This window comes from Papaver somniferum, unplaced genomic scaffold (genome assembly GCF_003573695.1).
Source record: "Papaver somniferum cultivar HN1 unplaced genomic scaffold, ASM357369v1 unplaced-scaffold_22, whole genome shotgun sequence".
Lineage (NCBI taxonomy): Eukaryota > Viridiplantae > Streptophyta > Magnoliopsida > Ranunculales > Papaveraceae > Papaver > Papaver somniferum.
This window is the reverse complement of record NW_020632152.1, coordinates 585,124-607,090: the sequence shown is the minus strand read 5'-3', so window position 1 is coordinate 607,090 and position 21,967 is coordinate 585,124. Positions and strand designations below refer to the sequence as shown.

Below are 21,967 nucleotides of genomic sequence, written 5' to 3'. Positions count from 1 at the left end.
CCCATACCATAGCCGACAGCATAACATCAAATTTGCAGCTGGTGAACCATATTAATCCTTTGGTCCCAGGTATCAATGTCATAGTGCTATCCAAGGCAGGGTCGTCAACTGATAGTCTTAAATTATTATCCATTCGAATATTCAAAGGTAACGAAATGAGTTGCCATTTTTGACCATATAAATTCAGAGTTCTCTCATACAATTAAGTCAAGTCGTTTGCCGGGGTTATAATTACCAACCTGCCCAATTTGGTCTCTGTTGCCGTACTGTCCAATGAATTCAGAGCCATCTCTTCGGTTTAATCTCATACTCTATAAATCAGTTCCTAAAGATAGATTAACTACAACACTTATTCAAACTACTTCTCATTGTTCATCACCTTAAATGAGTTAAAAAAAAAAATGGTAGACGCTGTAGTTTCATTTGCCGTGGAGAAATTGGGCGATGCACTTATTAGCAAAACACTTTTCTTACTCGATGTGCGCGACCAAGTTCAAGAGTTGCATGACGAACTGAGAAGAATGCGGTGCTTCTTAAAAGATGCAGATGCAAAGCAACAACAAGGAGATGAGCGAGTTCGCAATTGGGTGGCAGAAATCAGAAATATCGCTTATGATGCAGAGGATGTCATCGACACCTTCATACTCAAGATTGATGCGCCTTCTAAATCTGGTGGAGTCCTTAATCTTATTACTAGGAAGTCATTGATGGTCAAGAATTTGAAACATCTTCATAGAGTTGGGAAGGATATCAAAGCTATCCAGTCTAGACTCAAAGTTACCTCTGATACTCGAGTCACATATGGAATAGACAATTTACGCGACAACGAAGCTTCAAGTTCTGTAGCGAGCCAAATGATACAACAACAGCTGAGGAATCACTATCCACATGCTGAGGATGATCATGACATTATCGGCTTGGAGGAGCATACAAAGACGTTTCTGACTGAACTGGTGAAAGATAATGAACGTCGTTGTGTGGTATCTATCGTTGGTGTTGGTGGTCTGGGCAAAACCACTTTAGCCAAGAAGATATACAAAGATGATATTGTTATGAGTCGGTTTGATTGTCATGCTTGGAGTTCTATATCTCAACAGTTTAACCCGGGAGATTCTTTATCACAATTAATAAAGACATCGATGAATCTAAGTGACAATGAGTTGAGCAAGATCAAAGAACTGAACATGAGAGATCTCGTCGAGAAGTTGTACCGGTACCTCCAAGATAAGCGATACTTCTTAGTCTTGGATGATTTGTGGAGTTTCGAAGACTGGAATACGCTAAGTCCTGCAATGGGAAGAGAGGAAGTGAAGTATTGATAACCACTCGAAACAAAGAGGTAGCTTCACAAGCAGATCCAGGGAGCCTGCAACTCGAACCTCAACTTTTAAATGATGAAGACGGCTGGGAACTACTCTGTAAGAAAGCATTTCCCAAGAATATGAGAGATGCTACTTGCTACCCCACAAATCTGCAGAAATTAGGAAAGGATATGGTGCGTAAATGTAGAGGTCTACCCTTGGCTATTTGTGTTCTTGGAGGGATACTAGCAACAAAGAGGGCAGAGATAAAGGAATGGGAATATGTCAATAGAAACATCAACTCAATCGTTAATAAAGGAAAAAATGGAGGTATCATGGGTATACTCGAATTAAGCTACAATGATCTGCCTGTTCATTTGAAGCCATGCTTTCTTTACTTAGGTCTTTTCCCAGAAGACTATGCAATTCCAAGAAAAAAACTGGTCCAACTGTGGATTGCCGAGGGCTTCATATCACATATGAAAGAAGATGCACTAGTAACACTGGAGGACATAGGGAAGCACCAATATTATGCAGAGTTGATTCAAAGGTGTATGATTCAACCCGACAAAGATACTAATCCATGGAGGAAAAAAGCATGTCGGATGCATGATCTAATGCGGGATCTCTGTTTGTTAAAGGCGAAGCAGATGAACTTCGGTGATGTTTATAATGACCACCACACTGATGGCATAAGGTTAAATTCTTCGAGGACTGATACATGTAGAAGGCTGCGGAGGTATGCTATCCATCTTAATGATCAGGCGAAAAGGTATGACGACCTTTATTTCAATAATTCAACTTGCGCACTTCGTACTCTTCTTGTCAACAACCCACGGGGTAATCCTCTAACGCCATTAAAGTACCAAAACATAAAACTACTTCGAGTTTTAGATCTTGAAAATGCTAGAAACTTTAGCACAAATATAACACAAGAAGTTACCAAATTAGTTCACTTGAGGTATTTAGCATTAGGAAAGGGTCAATTGGACATTCCAATTCCGTCATCCATAGGTAACTTACGAAATTTACAGACCTTAAAGTTACCTTTTAGAGGGTTAGTACCCGACACGGTAACAAATTGTGTACAATTAAGACACCTAGAGATAGGATTCGGTGAAGTCACCGATAGTTTTCAAATCGAGAATTTGATAAACCTTCAAATTCTCAGTAATGTAAAGGCTGGGAAATGGATAAGAAAAGGTTGTCTTGGGAAGCTGTCAAAACTACGAAATTTGAGTGTGAAGAATATCTCCCGAACGCAAACTGATGTTCTTATACATGAAATTGCTGACAAGAAGAGTTCATCCTCTGATGACCAGTATCAGAACCCCATTAGAGTTTTGCGTCTTGAAAGCACCGATAATTTTGACAACAAAATATTTGATTCACTCACTTGTTGCCATAACCTTTACCGACTGCAGTTGAATGGTAAACTCGATGTTCTTAACCTCCAGAAATACCCACCGAATCTCAGCAAGTTAACATTGGATGAGAACATGTTGAATGAAGACCCGATGAAAACTCTTCGATATCTTCCAAAGCTCAAGTCATTAGTCATGCATAGAACATACACAGGGGAGGAAATGGTATGTTCTGCAAAAGGTTTTCCTCAACTCCAAGTTTTAATCATATTTGGATTTGATCGACTAAAGACATGGACAGTTGAGCAAGGTGGGATGCCACGTCTGAAGGAGTTGCATTTAAATGTCTTACCGGAACTGAGAATGCTTCCCGAAGGATTGAGGTTCATCACTACGCTAGAAAAGTTGAGAATTAATTCACATATGCCAACCATCAAAGACAGGGTTGTAAGAGAAAGAGGAGAAGATTGGCATAAAATCCAACATATACCTTCATATCAAAGTGAGCAACCATTAGTTCTGTTGCATTCTTCAAAAATCGTTTTGTAAAAGTATTTTTGTCAAGTATAGCAAGTATTGTATATATTGTTGATCATCATGTTTAGGGTTTTATATTCTTACTTGAATTATAAATTTCGGTACACCCGAATCAAATTGTTAACCCCGGTAACAATCTTGTAATTATTATACACACTGTTAGTAACACAGTGTGTGACTCGTCAGTAGTGTGTCGCCCTTCTGTGGACAAGTGTGGACAAGTGTAATTAAATTGTCACGAAACTCAAGATACAGTAGACCACTGTGTTTAACTTTCGGAATTCCCCCCCGGTCGATCTAAAATGGGGACAAGTGTAATCAAATTGTCCGGTAATTTTTTCAAGCCATAGTAACCAGGAAATTGAGTCCCTTATATAGAGGTAATCTCTATTTCTCATTTCTATTCTAAGGAAGGTTGATTTTAGGTTATTATTATTGGTCAAGAACTATCCGGTAACTAATTCAATTACGTTTGTTAAAACTATCCGAAATTAGACTTTCTAAAACACCTATAAATTGTCATGTAAGTCTCCATCTAATCCTCAACCAGCACTGTTTAATTATTTTCTCTCTTACTAAAAGCTTCGTCGATCAATAAGAGCTAATATCAATATATTCATATCCAAAGAGAAAGAGAGAAAATGGCCGGTTGCAATAAGATTATGTTCATCTCAATGTTGATTATGGGTATGTTGCTGATAAGTACTAATAATGTCGTCGAGGCCCAATTTGCATGGGACTGCAACGAATGCTTGAGACAATGCTGTAGAATGTATCCTGAATCTAAATGTGTAAGTGATCCTGAATGGTGTAATGGGGTCTGTGATGCAACTCATAGAAGCAATCATGGCTCCGGCAAAAATTAGAAGCATGCAACAGTTGTGATGCATGAGGTTATTATTTCTAATACCATTAGGTAATAACAATACTGCTGGTCATTCGGAAATCGTGTAACCATGAATCGCTGTGATGATCGATAAAGCTAAAACAATTTTTTTTTTCTTTGCATTCTCTTTAGTTATTTTATTAGCATTTATCTTTTTATTTTTGATAACATGAAACAGAGGTCCCTCTACTACTCCTAAATCTCTCATTTAAGATTTCTAAAACTATTACAAGGGTTTTAACTCCAACCGTCCCGGTGGGAGTATGAGAGCCATCAAACCGCTCCTAAATCTCTCTTTCATGCTGAAATGGAGTTCCAATTTTTTTTGTAGTTGCAGAAAATCCTACAACACACCCATTACTAAATTCTAGATCTAAATCTATTTCCCAATTAAAATAAAGATTAAAGTGCTAAATTGTAATGAGAGACACAAGAATTTATGTGGTTCGATCAATATGATCTACATCCACGGGGTTAGGTTTCACTATGATTATTGAATTACATATGGATTACAATTGAGACTCCATTAATGAGTATTTGGAGCTCTAGTTTCTTGAAAGAAGAAGAAGAATATAATAATAATACAAATTCTGTTTCTCTCGCTACTAATGTGTCTTCTCTAAAGTGTCTATCCTCCCTTTCTTTCTCTTGCCTTTCTCTTTATAAAGGTGTTTACATAATGGATGACAACTCACATGTAGTGGAGTACAGCTCATATTTCCCCTATTACGGAATCGCCATGCGACACTATCGCACGCTCATACTACGTTATCGCACTCCTAATATTGATAGAACTCGCATAGCCTTATATGAATGTCGCACACTTGATTTGTCCTATGCGTTATTTTGATCCTACATTTTGCCTCTTTTTTCTTGAATATCGCTTGAAGAGTGATCTTCAAGGAAAAATCCACTTTGTTGTAATCATTGGTGCGAGATGCGTGATGTTGGAATAGTCTTTGATCTTTCTTGTTGAAGGAACGAGCGAAAGAATAGTTTTCTTGAAAACTACGTACTTGCCTCTATTCTTTTGTGAAGTTCTGAAGCTTTGAGAAGTATCATTTCTTGAAGCATGCGAAGTATGACGTATCCTCGAAGAAGTATAAGAAGTATGAAGTATTCTTGAAGAAGTATAAGAAGTATGAAGTATCCTTGAAGTATAAGAAGTACTAATCCTCGAAATATAAGAAGTATTGTGAATCAATACTCCATTGTTATTCATGTCTTCTATTTCTCTTACTCCATTGTTGGTGAGAATTCTTGTTATTCATGAATGAGCATCTTCTTTGGAAATGATTCTGACCGAAAATATAAAGAACAAAAAATGTTTTCTTGATAATCCATCGTTGCCTCTGTTTTTTATCTATGAGGGAAGAACTCTTGAGAAAGTGTTGGATGAACGAGTTGATCTTCACGTCTTTCTTCTTTGAGTATAGTGTCTTCAAATTGCTTATGCGAAATAATTGAACGAAAACACTTATGCGATGAAATGTGTATGCGATGCTTATGCCATGTAATGCTTATGCGATGCTTATGTCATGAATGCGTATGCAATGCTTATGTCATGTAATGTATAGATAATGTTGAGTTACTTACCTTTGTTCTTTGTCCATCCTTAGTTCATCGTATCGCATTGTATTGTTGCTTCTTTTTCTTTATTCCTGCGCTATTAGAATTGCATAATAATAATATAATCATCATAATATATAGGTATATGTGTATCTAGTGTGGTCTTACGTCGCCTCCCTATGTAGAGGTCTTATTGTTGCCTCTATTTGGTCGGGCGGAAAAATCACAGGCAGTCTTTACACTTTCATACAACGACCCATTGATCTTGCCTTATCATCTCTTGTATTATTTCCTCTTCAGGATATCTCTATGCGATAATGTGACAGGCCTAAGTACTCCTGTGATTAAAAGCCCCATAACATTGTTGTCTTTTGATACAATTCAGCTCCCTAATAGAGGGTGCCGTCCTTATCTTCCCCCTGGTTTCCCCTTCAAGGAAGCTTACCTCTGTCGGGTTAAGATTATGGCTCTTCCTATCCGGTATCAACAACCAGTTGATTTCGCAGTCTCTTATCCCACCACCGATGAAGTTTTATGGTTACAAGACCGCACCCTAAGTGGGGTATCTTCGGACCGACTGCATCATAGTCAGGACTTGTCAAGAGTGGCAAGGTACGGTTCAGACGCCCTGGGCACTCTTGACTCAACCGTGTACCTCGGCGCCATGATCGAGTTTCTGCACTCCTTAGGAGAGCCTTTCTCACCTTAGTCTCTCAATCTAAGATTATTATCTTAGACTGAAAATTTAAGGTATCTCTCCCTGATGGGCAACATCGTTTGTTCTCACCCCAAATATACACAACTCAAGTTCTGGGGTTGGTGTAGCCTTCCCTTGAGTCATGCCTTCTAGGTTCTCCGTGCGATAGGTCTTATTTATATGTATTCTTTTGCCTCTTGCATGTATGCGAACTAGGTTGCACGCCGCAGTTGGATTCCTAGACAATCTGATAATAAATATCATTTCTGGTGCCTTTTATCAAGGTCTTATTCTTAGGTGTCACTTGTGCCTTATATTAAGGTCTTATTCTCTAGTATGCTTCATGCGATGATAACACTATTTTTAGAAAAATTCTGCAAAAATATGTGTAGGAAGTAGGATTTGAACTATGGATCAATAAATTGGACTTTTAACTCCTTAACCATCTGTGCATCTTCTTTTGTGCAAAATAAACGCACACTTATTGAAACTTGACTTCTCTGTGCGAAATTATAGCACACTTGTGGAAACTTGACTTTATCTTCGCACACTCCTTTGGCAAAAAATATGCATATGATGACACTCGATTCTGCTACGCGAATTGGACGCGCCAAAAAAACTGTGCAAGCTTCTTTATGCGAAATACAGGCACAATATTCTTCTCTTATTCGCTCTGGGTAGTTGAAGAGAAAATGTATGTAAAAAATATTAGTGAAGGAGGATTGAACATGCGGCACCAAGCTCTTTCTTTCTGGTCGTTACCAACTGTGCTGCTACTCTTGTGCAAAACAAACGCACAACCCTTAAAGTTCATCCTTGGTAGCTTGAAAAATATGCGAAAAAATATGCTTGATGAGGGATTCGAACCCGTAATGCTGAACTCGTTAACGTCGCTCATGACCAATTGTGCTGGTTCTCTTGTGTGAAATAAACGCACAATGCTAAACCTTGTTTTATATTTTCCTTTTGTTGTTCTGGAAAAAAGATGTCAAAAACATGAGTAAGGTGAGAATCGAGCGCACGACGTCCTCCTTCTTCACTTATCCTTCGACCATCTGTGCGATGTCTTGTTTGTGTTGGTGCAATGAGATTCACACACCTTATTCTGCTGTTATCGCTCTTGTAGCTGCATCTTCTCTGATGCCTACACCCATGATGACCTTAACCATCAAATCACATCAAACACACATAAAAGAAAGATAAAGTGCATGAAAGTAAATTGAGACAGATCTTTTTACGTAGTTCGGTCAATGGTGACCTACATCGACGGATTTCACTATGTTTATTGGTGTTACAAGATCTCCATTGGAGAGGCTCTCATGGAGCTCTTGGGAAGAAGAAGACCTATGGAGGCCAGATGAGAGAGAGGGGAGTAGCCTTGGCTATCCGACCATCCCTACTAACCTATTTCTCTTTCTATTTTATAAGGTAGGTGGTTACATTAAATTACATATATGCCCCTAGGGCTGACTAGATGGGATAAGACTAATGGTTGGGTGTACATTGTGTATATGGTATCATTTTAGTAGGGTACCTCGGCTCCTAATCTTGCGCCACGTAGTGAGTTGATATTTTTCCCTCACATTTTGCTCCTTTGGTTGAGGGTTGTTGGAAAAATAATCCTTAAGAAAATCAACCTCGGTATTTCTTTGAAGACGAGAGAAGTGGCTGAGCGAGATTTCTGAACGTGCTTGGTTCCGATCTGGCTTATAGTTTGGCTTCACTTCTGTAGAGTGTTTGGTTGGGGTCGTCCGAGTTGGTTGTTGCGATGCTTGTGCTTCATGATCCGTGATCTGTGCTACACGATGTAGATGTGCGAGTTGCGACTCGGAGTAACAGTGCGAGGTCACTCTCAATTCTTGGTCTTTGATTCTTTGCTGGAGTTAGTTCATGACTTCAGTTGGTGGTGTGTGTTACCGAGCTTCCTGGCTCTTTGTTGTTGAAGGAACTTCGCAGAAGAATATAACCAGCTTTTAAAAGTACTAATACTTTCCCCTGTTCTTGTGTTAAGTTCTGAGGAAGTCCTTGTGTTCGTGATCGTTGTGCTTGCTCCTTGGCAGTTTGTGCTCCAGCTCTGTCAGGATTGGTTGGCATCAATTCCTGACGACTTGTCGTGTTGTTCTTTTCGGGACCATCATGGGTACCTTTCTTCACAATTTACTGATTTCCTTTGCATCTGTAGCTTGCTCCTTGCTCCGAGCGATGAGGATTTTTCCTTATAGGTATGACAGTTCAATATATATGCTCCTGTTAGCATTTGAGAGGATAATTTTTTTGAACAAATCCAAAATAGATTTAATGAAATGAAATAAATTGAGATAAGTTGAATATAGATAAGTTTTGAATCCTGTAGCTTTTTACTAGTGTAAAAAGTCTTATGCGTGTGATACACCGCTGTGGGGTCTTGCCAAATGACTTTGAGATTGAAGTCCGAGGTCGTGCTCTGAGGACTTACTACATGCCTCAAATCGTGCTGCTTCGAGGACTTACTACATGCCTCGGATGTGGACTGATGAGTCCGAGTTAATGCTCCTATCAAATGCCTTTGGATGGTAGTCCGAGGTCTTGTTTTGGTTCCGGGATATATCAGATGCTTATATCTGTGGGGACTCAATATATCTTCGGATGGCAGTCCGAAGCCTTTCCCCGAGGACTTACTGTTTGCCTCAAATCGTGTGGACGTAAGATTTTGTTGAATGCCTTCGGAGTGGAGTCTGAGGTCTTACTTCGTGCTCCAATTGGAGGCTTGTGTCTGTGGGGACTCAAAATCCTTCGGATCGTAATCCAAAGTCCTACCCTGAGGACTTACTTATTTCCTCAATATGAAAGTATCGAGGGTATATACTGCCCCTTTTGGTTTTTGGAAACTTAAGAGCTTATAGCTTTTGAAATCCAAAGTCAAGGTTTGCCCCTAACTCCATTTTCTGAATATATCATTTATGGTGCTACTACTTGTAGCTTGCACCTACATAAATCAAATTAAGATAGATTATTAATGAAGCAAAATCAAAATCATAATGAAATGATTGTAATTGAACCTTGATACAGTTTTACTGTTGCACTTTGTGCGATTTTATATGAGGGTCACACCATTGTGGTATCCCTTTCGTCCTTGGACAAGTTATGGGTTATAAGTCCGAGAAGTGATCAACTTCCCATTTGGCCATATAACCTCTTATAATACAAGTCAAGAGGATTTCAAGGATCCTTATGATGCCGATTATATGCTTCTATTGGACATGTATTCATAAATTATGTATATTGCTTCTCTTTTGGAAGGCCTCTGCACCATAGTAGGCTCCTGGCGCTAACTATAGTGAGGGCGATACCTTTGATAGTTGATTCACACTTCATCCTAAAGTGAGTCAACTACAGGGTACCTCCTGAAGTACAGGATATCATCTGACTCGTAGTCGAGATGGCATTACCCTAGGTCACTGTGTCCGTCTAGGGTAGCTTGAGCATTGATCGCATCATCCTGTTTGAGGATGGAATGGTGTGGATAGCACCTTACCATTCGTGATGGTATTGAGGAGATGTTTCCTCGCATAGGGGTCATGCCCCTGTTACCATTCGTGATGGATCAATACTAAGTGAGTAAACCTGCAAACAACATATATAATTCATACATTCAACAGATCAAAATAATGAATAAAACAATTACATGAAAATAAATCATATGGCATGAGAATAGGTTTCTCATATGGGGCTTATGGCCCGATTACCATCGTGGTGGTTTTGAGAAGATATTTTCTCGGACGAGGGTTTGGTTTACCCATATACCATTCGTAATGGTCTCGAGAAGATGTTTTCTCGGATGGGGATCGTGCCCCAGTTACCATCTCGAGAAGATGTTTTCTCAGATGGGGATCCTTCCCCAATTACCATCCATGATGGACAAATTTCATATTAAGAACACTAAGTTACCCTGCAGGAAAACACATATATGACAAGAGGAAGATATTTATATCACATTCATTCAACATTCATTAAATGTCCCTGCAAGCAAACACATACATATAGAACAAGAGGAGGATGTATGTATGATACACCATTTAACCCTGCAGGAAAACACATATATATAACTAGCAGATGTACCATACATACATCAAGTGTACCTGCAAGAAGACAGAAACAAAATAATAGCTTTATTGCGGAAACCTTAGTGCATGGTAAGCATGCCTTTATGCAGATTTCAACTAATCTGACTCTAACTCCATCTAGCATAATGCTAGTTCCTAATGCATGATAAGCATGCCTTTATGCGGATTACGTTTAATCCAACTCTAACTTTATGAGGATAATTAATCCGACTTAACTCAATTCTCCAACCATACGGAGGTTTGCTGCAAAACATGAAATGTTAATACATCATAATGTCAAGGCATTTAATAATTTTAAATCATTTACTTTACGTAAAAATTTATGTTCATTCTTATGCGATAAGGGGTCGCATTGTCATTTCTTATGATGCTCGTTGTGGAGCAGGTGCGCTAGATTGCGACACTTAAATCTAGATGTACCAGTGCGATGCGTATATCGGCTTGAGTCTTTGTGACTAGCTATTTTCTTAGCTTGCTCTTAAGAAAAATTGTGCCTTGGTTAGGCATATGTATATTCAATATATGAGTTAGAAAATGCCCTTTTTGTCCTTAGACTGGCGAGAAAGATAGGAGATCGTATCGTCCTTTAGCTTTGTAGCCTTTGTCATGAGGTTTCCTTTTGCCCCTGGAAATTTCAATTATTGGTTAATGACGGTAGAGAAAGTATAGTTATAAATGATTATGCTTCAAGTCAATGACTAGGCATATTTAAGTTTATTTATATAAAAATGATAAATTTAAAGATAAAGAGATAAGATGTCCCATAAACAATATTTGCAAGCTAATTCATGAGCTTGGCGAACTCGGATGCGCTATCGTGACCGATCCGAAATGAATGCGTTGAACATGTAAAGCATTTTATGCATATTATATCATGATAATTTATGAATGGCATGTTAAATGACATGAGCATATTTCTCAATTTTTGAACATCACTGAGTTCAATAAAATGGTTCTTTAACTACTACGTTATTATGTGAGCATACATGGAATTCAATGTTTATTATAAACATTCTTATGAAACTGGCTACTTAGAGCTTATATGTATTATGTTCATAATGAAATGAAATGCATCAGAGGCATAATATTCTTCATTAAAGAGTTGGTGTTGCTCATTCAAAGGCAAGCAATTCTAACGTGTTGTATCTATGCTAAAGTTTGCTTCTAAAGCATTCAATTGCTTATACGAATATATGTAAAGTTAAGTTTTTGAGACTAGAGATACTTAGCCTGTTGTGAAGCTAGATAATGGTTATTAAGCCATGTATATTGTTTTCAAGATGGCTGCTCCGAGATAATCCTGGCGAGCATGGATGAGCCATTTAAAGCAGGTTCGATAGCTGAGCCCCTCTGTTGGATATATGGACGTGCACCTGCTGTTCATTGAATGTATCAAATTTCTTTAAATTTAAACATTCAGTATTTGTTCAAGCATTTGAGTATGAAGCATTTAGCTATAACTAATCTAGCATCTCATGTATGCAATTAAAAAAGTAAAACAGAAGATAGATGTGGGATAGAGTGTTATCCGAGTTGTTGATCGGGTGACAAGTCTGAGCCGATGCTACTCGTCCGAACCCAATGTACGATCCGGGTTCGTGCTTCTAGACCGATCAACTGGTGAGTCCGAGCTTAGTTGAATCATCATCGTGCTGATTGCTTTGCCAGTACGAGATGGTTGCTCCAATTGAGCAGTCCGATATGGATTGAGTCCGAGATTGGAACTCGGTTAAACATCATCGTGTTGCTAGACTCTGTCCTAGCCTGTGGTCTGAGAATGATGAGTCCGAGCTCTGGTTGGCTCCCATCGTGCTGGTTGTTTCTCCGCGAGTTGGTCTCGAGTTGAACACGAGCTGGTGATTTTGATGTGGTTTCGTCCATCATCGTTATTCTGTAACAACAACTCAATTAAGTGAGTAATCAAGTAAACAGTCTCGTTTGGAAACTGCTGTGTAAAAGAGTGCGAAGAGATATTGAAAAAGTAATCTCCAGGTCAGGTTAAGATGTTGAGGTATCAGAGTTCGTGCTTTGGTTGTATTGCTTGTCCGAGATTGATGCTCAGAGGTGAATTGTTGCGTCCGATATCGCTGTCATGATAAGAGTTCATGCTCCTTTCCGATGTTGGTTAGCTGTGTGCGAGCTCGATCTGAACATCATTGTGCCGAGTCTACTGACTGACTTTTGCTCCGATATCGCCTCTGTCCGATATAGGTTGAGCTATGGTTGTCCGTCCGAGATTGATTCCATAGCATACCCCCCTGTAGAGCATTTCATCATACACCATGTATGCAATAACAAAAGCAAATTAAAAGAGGAAGGTGTATTATTCTCATCGTTGTGATGTCCCTGTCCGATATGACAGTTCGATCCGAGTTAATGCTCCTTGTTCGTCCGATGTTGGTGTTCCGAACTGAGGGGTACTGCCAGTGCGAGATGGTTGCTCCGATATGGGTTGTGTGTCCGATATAGCTTGTAGTCCGAGCTCTGATTCTTCCCGATGGAGTTTCATCCATCATCGTTTTTCTGTAATGACAGGTCAATTAGGTTAACAATCACAATACGATTTGGCTTCGTTTAGTAATCACCATGTAAAATAGTAAGAAGAGAGAGCGATGAAGAAATCCCTAAATCAGGCTAAAGTATTGATGGCAGTCTGCCATCGTGAACTGCTCCTATGTGAGCTCGTTCATCCTCCTTTGAGGTTCTATTCATCTTTCTGCTGGAGCTTTTGCTCAGTGACTGAACGTCTTTTTCTCCTCCATTTGGTTGGTTGTCTGTCCGATGGGATCGAGTTGGTTACGAGGTGTGGGGATGTTGATGATGGCCTGTAATCCTGAGCTTCTGTTGCTGCTCCAATGTGACTTCGTTCATCACCAATTTTCTGTAATAGCGACTCAATCAAGTGAGAAATCACAGTAAACTTGTTCTGCAATTGTTGTGAAAGATAGAAGAGGTTGAATACAAGAAGCCCTAAATCAGGCAAAGCTGTTAATGGCAGCCGAGTTTATGCTCTGGTTGGCTCGTCTCTTATCGTGATGTGGGTTGAGATTTGTCATTGTCTGGCCGAGTCTGCTGCTTCGATTTGGATCAAACTAATCAAACTAATACTGAGTCTGACTATGTTACTACATCAAACTAATCGAACTATTAATGAGAAACGAAAAGGAAAATAATACTGTGCCGAGGTTTATCTTTTTTCCTATTTTGACTCTTTAAGGAAGTTATACTGCCATTGCCACTTGGTTTTAAGTTTTACCAGCTAAAACAACCAAAAAGTTACAGGCACTGACAGAATCGAATTAGCAAGCACAACTTAAACATATGGACGTCGATACAGTACCGCCAAAAAAGTTCATAAAAAAAAGTACTGCCAAACTCAAGTTGGTTAATATTATCTAAAATGCTAATGATTAAACAAGAAAGAAATCTTCAATATTATATGAACAGGGAGTCTTGAATTTAGTACCAGTTATCTCAATTCTTACGTGCTTAACATAACAAGATCTCTTCACGAACTCATAATGGTTTAATACCAAACCTGCTCTTGATACCAATTCTTACGTGCTTAACATAACAACATCTCTTTACGAACTCATAATGGTTTAATACACCCTTTTTTTGTAAGGTTTCACTATTTTACAGTTACAATAACTACTGCACAATCATCATAACTAACATTCATTATCCTAATCAATATCCTAATGCCAATATCCTGATACATAACAGAAGGAGTTGCATTTAAATGTCTTACCGGAACTGAGAATGCTTCCCGAAGGATTGAGGTTCATGACTACACTAAAAAAGTTGAGAATTAATTCACATGTGCCAACCATCAAAGACAGGGTTGTAAGAGAAAGAGGAGAAGATTGGTATAAAATCCAACATATACCTTCAATCAAAGTGAGCAACTATTAGTTCTGTTGCATTCTCATAAAATCGTTTGTAAAAGTGTTCTTGCTGAGTATAGTAAGTATTGTATATATTGTTTATCATCATGTTTCACTTTTAGATTCGTATTACAAATTTTGGTACAACCTAAAAAGATTGTTAACCGCCGTAGAAATCTTCTAATTATACACAGTATTACACACTGTTAGTAAGACATAGTGTGACTCGCCAGTGGTGGGTCGCCCTACTTATGGCTCTTTCTTCGTGTAATTTTATCGTGCTTATTTTCCCGAATAGTGTTGCCACGTGAAATCGGTGAGTGTTTTACTTGTTGCTTTTGTTTATGATCATATGTGTGGTTCCCCTTTTCCTTTGTTCATCCTAAATTGTCCAAAAGAGGTTAACGGAGCAAGATTAATTAACATATAGATAACTCAGAACCCCGCTAATTGGTTTATTCAGAGCCAATTAGCACAACAATCGTCTGAGGCCTTGTTGTGAGGTATTGAAAAGCTGCACTATGATAGAGCTTAGTCACCAGGAGCGGGTCGGGAGCGGGAGCGAGATTCGTAAAAAATTTCAAAAATGAAATTCGAGGAGCGAGTCGGGAGCGTAAATAAGTTTTATAGATATATTATTTGTACCACTAATTTTCCCTGGCGAGATTGGGGTATATTCAAACTAATTGGGGTATACCCAATTTTAAAGGGACTCTTTTTGAGGGTTTTAGGGGAGTCTTAGTGGGTAAGTTACAAAACTACTCTTACCCATTAATAATTTTAATCACCCTAAATCAGTTTTTATTGTTTTCATTTCATCTTCTTCTTCTCTTCTTCTTCTCCTCCCCACCATACCGATCCCCACCACCACCACCATCAAAAAAACTGGACGATTAACTCATCGAAATCGTCGATTCGAAAACTATGATTAATCTGCAAAAATGGATCCGCCAAGACGTAAAGCTACTCGTATGAAAGACGTTAATCGAAAATCCAATGAGTATAACCCTGGAATTGCAAGTTTGGTTGCTAAGAAAGTGAAGAAAAAAATGGTTGAAGAAGGAGAAATTGAACCCGCTCAAAACGAAGAAATGGTGCGATTAAAAAAGTAAGGGCCTACTTAAACTCACTCTAGTACTTCGATTTGATGTTTGCATGTTAAATTAGGGAAAAAAATCGAAAATGTGAATTGGCAGTTGCGACGACGACAAGGTACTATGTTATTGACCTTGCCGGCTTTTCATAGTTAGGGTTTGGTCCGCAAGATCTTAGGTTGAAGAACTTGTCGGTTGTTTAGTATCTATAACTGCTACTAGCAGGAGCGGCAGGTTATTCAAATGTAGACCTTGTCGGCGGAAGTTTTTAATGAAGCCGTCATGTTATCAGTTTTTACCCTGCCGGCCCCTTGTTTTGAATATTTGGTTCCTGATGCCTAGAATTTATAAAACCGGAAAGGTATTTATATAAGACCATGCCGGCTGTTAGTTGGACGACAGTGCATGGGTAATGGACCTTGCCGACCTGTAATATGAAAAATTCATGTTCTACTGTGTTCATACTTGTCATCAACCGGCAGGCTATTTTGATGATACCTTGTCGGCTATACTTTAGACGACACGTATGTTTTAGTCGACCCTTCCGGCCATTGTTACGCCGGATTGGTTAAACCTGTCGACCCTGCCGACCTGTAAATTTTTTTCTTAATTGTTCTTGTTTAGGTTGGAAAAGGCAAAGAAGAAAGCTCTGAATGCTCTTAGTCCTCCTTCCAGACCTCCTCGTGTTGGTGAAAAACTCTTGACTTCAACACATAGAGGGGCATACGTTGTGCCGAGAACGCTCAATATCCGTGTACCGAATGATTCTGAACCACCGTCGGAACCCAATGATTCAGACGAGACTCCAGATGAAGACCAATCAATTCCATCTGGTAGAAGAGGTGATGATGATGATGTTGATGAAAGCACTCCGGCTGATGGAGGAGGTAACAATGATGATGATGATGGTAATGGAGATAAAGATAAGGATATGGAGGATGAAATTGTTGAAGAGACAGAAGAAGAAGAAGAAGAAGAAGAAGAAGAAGAAGAAGAAGGAGGAGGAGGAGGAGGAGAAACTCTAGCTATTGTTCAAGCCACCGAAGCTTCAGCTTCAACCGAAACCGGAACGAGGAAGAGGGTGATCACTAAACCAGCTGATTCTCACATGTCTCCCCGTCACTTGATGGTTACACTGAAACCAGGTGAGCCTCCAAGGGGTCCCCAAGAGATGGTGGAGAAGTTCTTTTTGGATACAAAGACTCTTGGGCATGTATGATCCATAATATTATCGTAAGTAATCTCAATTCGTCTTTGTTCTTTATTCAAGTGTGTAGCTATTTTAAATTTGCGTCAAATGTTTGAATTTCTTTTCATTTTGTTTTTGGTATTTAGGATCACAGGCATGCCGTCCGTCTCATGAGGCACCAAGCTTCGTGTTCAGTGACTAATACTTGGGATCTTGACAAGGAATGTGAGGAGGTGAAAGTGATTGTCAATAAATCCGGGTTGTGGCCTGCGGTGGAGAGTTCGAATATTGATCATGATAAAGTTATCGTATCTGCATTCTGTGAGAGGTTCTACGGAGAGAATGATACAATGTTATTCCCATTCGGTGAGATGGCGATAACTCTCGATGATGCTCAACAAATTCTAGGCCTCCAGGTTGATGGAAAAGCAGTCACTGAGGGATTCGATAATAAGTTTCTTTTCAAGGATATTTACAAATTGAGCCAGAAATTGTTCGGTTGGAATCAGGTTGAGACGGAAGCTGTTCTTGAGATGAAGGATGGTCGTCTAAGCAAGAAGTTTAATCTGAAGAAGTTGAGGGACAAATTGTGGGAGACAAAGAAAATCTTTGATAACGAAGGAAGGGTGAACCCGGTGCGAATCAATGCTACCGCGTCATCTTATTTGCTATACGTCCTGGGCAAATGTATCTTCCCCGACAGTTCCGGAAGCTTGGTCGAGTCCAGTTACTTGCAACTATTGGATCCCTTAGATAAGATGCGTGAGTATTCTTGGGGTACTGCGGTGGTCGCCTTCTTGAACAATGAGTTGAAAAAATGTTCTAGGGCACTCACTAAGCAAGTTAACGGAAACACATGTCTCTTCCAGGTAATTTTATTGTCTAAATCATTTATATTTGTAAAATTCTCGTAAGATAAGATTCTTACTAAACTTTTTTTTTTGCATAGGTTTGGATATACGAGCACTTCCCTTATTTGTTCAAAACCAACTCCTACGTCAAAGTGGATGAGAGTGTTGTGGTTAATAAGCCAAGAGCGCAAAGGTACGGTTTTAAGGTTACTTAGGATAAGGAAATGCCGCAACAACTTATCAAACTCCGAAATGCCATCGACAAATTGACTGCGGAGGAGGTGATATTTGATCTGTATCGAGATGCTAGAAATCAAGGTTTAATCCAAAGGAGAGACGAAGTTGTTGCATTATACTATGGACCCTTGATGACTACGATTGATGGATATTCAATGTACGATCCACATCGGGTAATGCGACAATTGGGTTACGTCCAGGAAGAACCTCATTTCGATGAAGAAAAGCCGTTCTTTACTGTGAAAATGGCTGAATGCACCATGTCCCAAAAAACTATTAACGTCTCTTACGATCCAGCGCCAGTTCAAAAACATTGGGACAACAGACGTGGCCGTAAAATCGATGTGAGTCTTTTGGACGAGGTGACCACCGTCATGAAGCCACTGAGAAATACATGTCATGGTACTTGGGTTGGGCTTGTCCTACTGTGATTAGGGAAATGACTGCTGAAGAACTGACTCGTAAGAAGAAGGTGGAATCGAAATACCCAGCAACAATGCTTAAGTTATTTGTAAGTATTTTAGAGTTGCTCTTACTATTTTAAGATTGATTGCATTACCGAATCATTTGATTAATTGTTTGTTGTTTAATTGAAAATGAAAGGACCAGTTGAAGACCTTTGTGAGGGTGTTGTGTTGCGTGAAAGACAGAGGAGAGCCTTTGTCTATTGAAGAGAAAACCAAGCACATTGACTATGCTTGCAATGTTGACAATGAGGATGCCCATATATTGTTCAAGCAACTTGAGGCTCAAGTAAAGGCGGAAGAAAAAGCTAGGAGGGAAGCATAAGCCAACATGAAGGCTGATAAAAAGAGGACTCGTAGTGGTCGTGGTGGTGAAGGTAGCAGCAGTGGTCGTGGTGGTGAAGGTAGCAGCAGTGGTCGTGGTGGTGAAGGTAGTATTCCAAAACGGAGTCGTGGTCGTGGTCGTGGTGAATGAATGCTTTCCCGGTTTATTTATTTATGTTGTGGTGGACAAATGTTTAAGTTAATGGTATGGACAAAATTTTTTTTAAGGTTTATGGGACATGTTTTCGGTATTTCGGACAAAAAGTGTTGGATTTCTAGTTGTTGAATGAATAGTTTGTTTAGCTATGTAAAGTTTAAATACATATGTCGGCTTGCTTCTTTTAAGTTACATTGCCGACTGTCTCAGGGCCGGCAAGGTTGTGAATTGTCAGACTGCCGTCCCTGACAACGGAAATTGTATAGTTACCAGGATCGGCAAGGTAATACGATTCCAACCTGGCCGGCTGTTTACTCGCCGGCAAGGTAATATGTTACCGACCATGCCGGCTATTTGTGGCAAAAAAAACCTTCTCCTGATGCCTAAAATCATATAAGGTCGGCATGGTAACAAAATTATTACATTGCCGGTTGTTTATTAGCCGGCAGGGTAGTATGTTATCGAGTCTGCCGGCTATGTGTGGAAGAAAAACCTTTCTCTTGATGCCTAAAATCTTATCAGGACGGCATGGTAAAAAAATTCATACCCATCTGGATGTTTATTAGGTCGGCATGTTGGAGAAAACAAACCTCGCCGGCGGATTCAAAATTCAAATTTTTTACAAGTACAATTACTTGTACTTGGGCACTATAACGGCCAAATTTGACCACCATCCTATAAATACACTACTTCTCTCTACAAAACAACCTACAAATAGTTCCATATACTATCCAAAGCTCATATCATTATACAATCCATCTAACTCACCCAATAGCTAAACAACAATGACTTCATTTGATTCAAATGAAGATTTGGCAATCACAAAAGCATGGTATGCGGAAAAAAAACTTAGACGTCAATCCTCAGAAAGGGCGGATTCCACAACCTTTTGGGCTAGGGTACACAACAAATTTATCCAAGACTTTGGGAATCCAAATGCAAGAAGTGTTCAACAAGTGCATGAGAGGCACCTAGTCATTGAAAATGCGATACATGCATTTTTAGCTCTCCAACCTCGGATTTTTAACACTCGCCCCTTCACCTTGTCCATTGCACAATTTGTGAGTATTTTTGTGGTTTATTTTACGTGATCCATGTTGTTTTATCTTCCATTGAAACACCACTAGCAAATGTAAGTTTGTTTTTGTAGCACGAAGTCGTGAAAGCGCGCTACTTGGAGGTAAAGGGGGAAGCATTCGCGTTCGATGCAAGCTATCACTTCTTGTCCGAAAGAATCCCGGAGGATAACCCGGACTACTTGGATGCGGTATCGTCTTCGTCGGAGGAAGATTGATGGTTTTAGAAGTTTTAGTGTAGGTTTTGTGGGTATACCTCTATGTAAGCCCTCACGAGACTATAACTCGTCCACTAGGGTTGCCTAGGGGTTCAAAGGCTTGATGTACATGCTAAGTGCATTCGTTTTTATGTTTCAATCAATGTAGTAACCAAAATTACATGAATAAAGTGAATTACATCTACCTATATTCTGTTTTCTGTTTGGTATACGTACAGGTCGGCAAGGTTATAAATCCTTATCATGCCGGCTAAAAGGTCAGCCGGCAGTGTTATAAATTATGTGCATGCCGATTTTACGATAGTCGGCATGGTAGAAAATATTTACATGCCGACCGTAAGATTGTTTCCCAAGATAGTCGGCGTGTTCTTCATCCGAGGACCATGTCGGCCGAATACTGGTCGGCAGCTTATTCAAATTGGCACTGCCGGCCAAAAACTGGTCGGCAGCTTATTCAACGTGGACCTTGCGGCCGAAGACCGGTCGACACCTTATTCAAACCCTTACCTTGCCGGCCTTGTGCATTTTCAAAACCAAATTTTTGATCGAAATCGAACTCATAAGACAGATGAAAGGTTTAATCTACTGAATTCATAATTTCAAATTTTTAATCTAAACTCAATTAATTAACCTAATCAGAATTTTAGTGTTAATTAACCAAGAGCATATTGGCCATTTAGAAAATACAAGGTTAAGGGGTGGCTTGGTTTTACTTTATAATGACCAAATTTTGTCTTATTGGGTATACCCCAACTAGTTTGAGTATACCCAATCTCGCCGGGTAATTTTCATAATAAATAAACAAAAAAATATAGAAAATTTAATAAAATGACTACTTTCTAGTTCCCGTAAGTGTGTGTCTATCAATCATTCACTTTTTCTATCTCTTGGTACTAGAAGAATTAGAAGCATCCATAAGGAAAAAGAAGAGAATGAGAGATAGAGGTTTTCTTTGGTTTTTTAGGTATTGATTGAAGAGTATTGGTCGTCATATATATAGTTTTAGGTGCCTTTAGAATTTCTAGATCTTGAAAAAGATAATAATAGAACACTCTAAATTGGTAAACATAAGTCAAATTTTGGTATTAAAATCAAAAAACATAATTACAAATTTTGGAAATTCTACTGGTATTTATGGAAAAGCTCCTCCCTCATTAGGAGCGAGTTTCTCAGTAGTTTGGAGCGAGTATCTCAGTGGTTAGGAGCGCGCTCCCCTCGCGAATCTTGCTGAGGAGCGCAGATACGCGAATCTCGGTGAGATTCGTGAGGAGTTTCACGTATATGGTGACTAAGTGATAGAGCACTTCAGAAATGCATAACTTGTAGGAGCCATTCTCCCTTTTTCTGATTGCCAAAAGGCAGTCATTTTGGTCCCAGTCAAGGATCAAACCTGTTAGTTTATAATACTGCGTGCTGTCGTAGTGGCCAATCGGCTGTTTTATATCTGGTAGTGTTGGGTCTCGAAAGTTATCCTGCTATGAAGAAGGTGCAGGAGTGTTTTGCACGTATTATGTATTTTAATTAACACGGCTATTATATATTCTCGGTTACTGTATTCATGGTGGGGAAGTGATTTTTCTTTTGTGGATAATGCAACATGGCAGAAATCTTCAATAAATCCGCAAATTCTAGGGACAACAAGATAGTTTTAGGCTTCAGAAAATCTTCAATGCAGGCTATTGTTCGCTGGATTGCATTGACATTGCTTATCGTAATCTCCTACCTGTTGCGCATTACACAACAAGAGAAACCATGGTTAGTTTTGTAATTGGTAAACTTTGGATTGATTAAAATGGCATATGTGGTTGCAGCTTCTACTCTGGTGGAAACTACTTACTCATACGTGCTCACTAAAAATGAATCAGATTATTCGAGTAAAGCGAAGGATGATTATGCAGACTACCGTTCTCTGGAGTTGTAATACTCATACCTGGCTTATTGATTCAAGCCAAATTCTGATTTTGCATTTGCAATCATCTTTCATTAGCTTTATATTTGATTTTTCTTTTCGGA

The 21,967-nt window shown here is 39.3% G+C and overlaps 1 pseudogene; it reads left to right on the top strand.

Annotated features, from left to right (window-relative positions):
- The first annotated feature begins 357 nt into the window (after positions 1 to 357).
- LOC113340661 lies at positions 358 to 3,326 on the top strand (annotated as a pseudogene).
- The last annotated feature ends 18,641 nt before the right edge of the window (positions 3,327 to 21,967 follow it).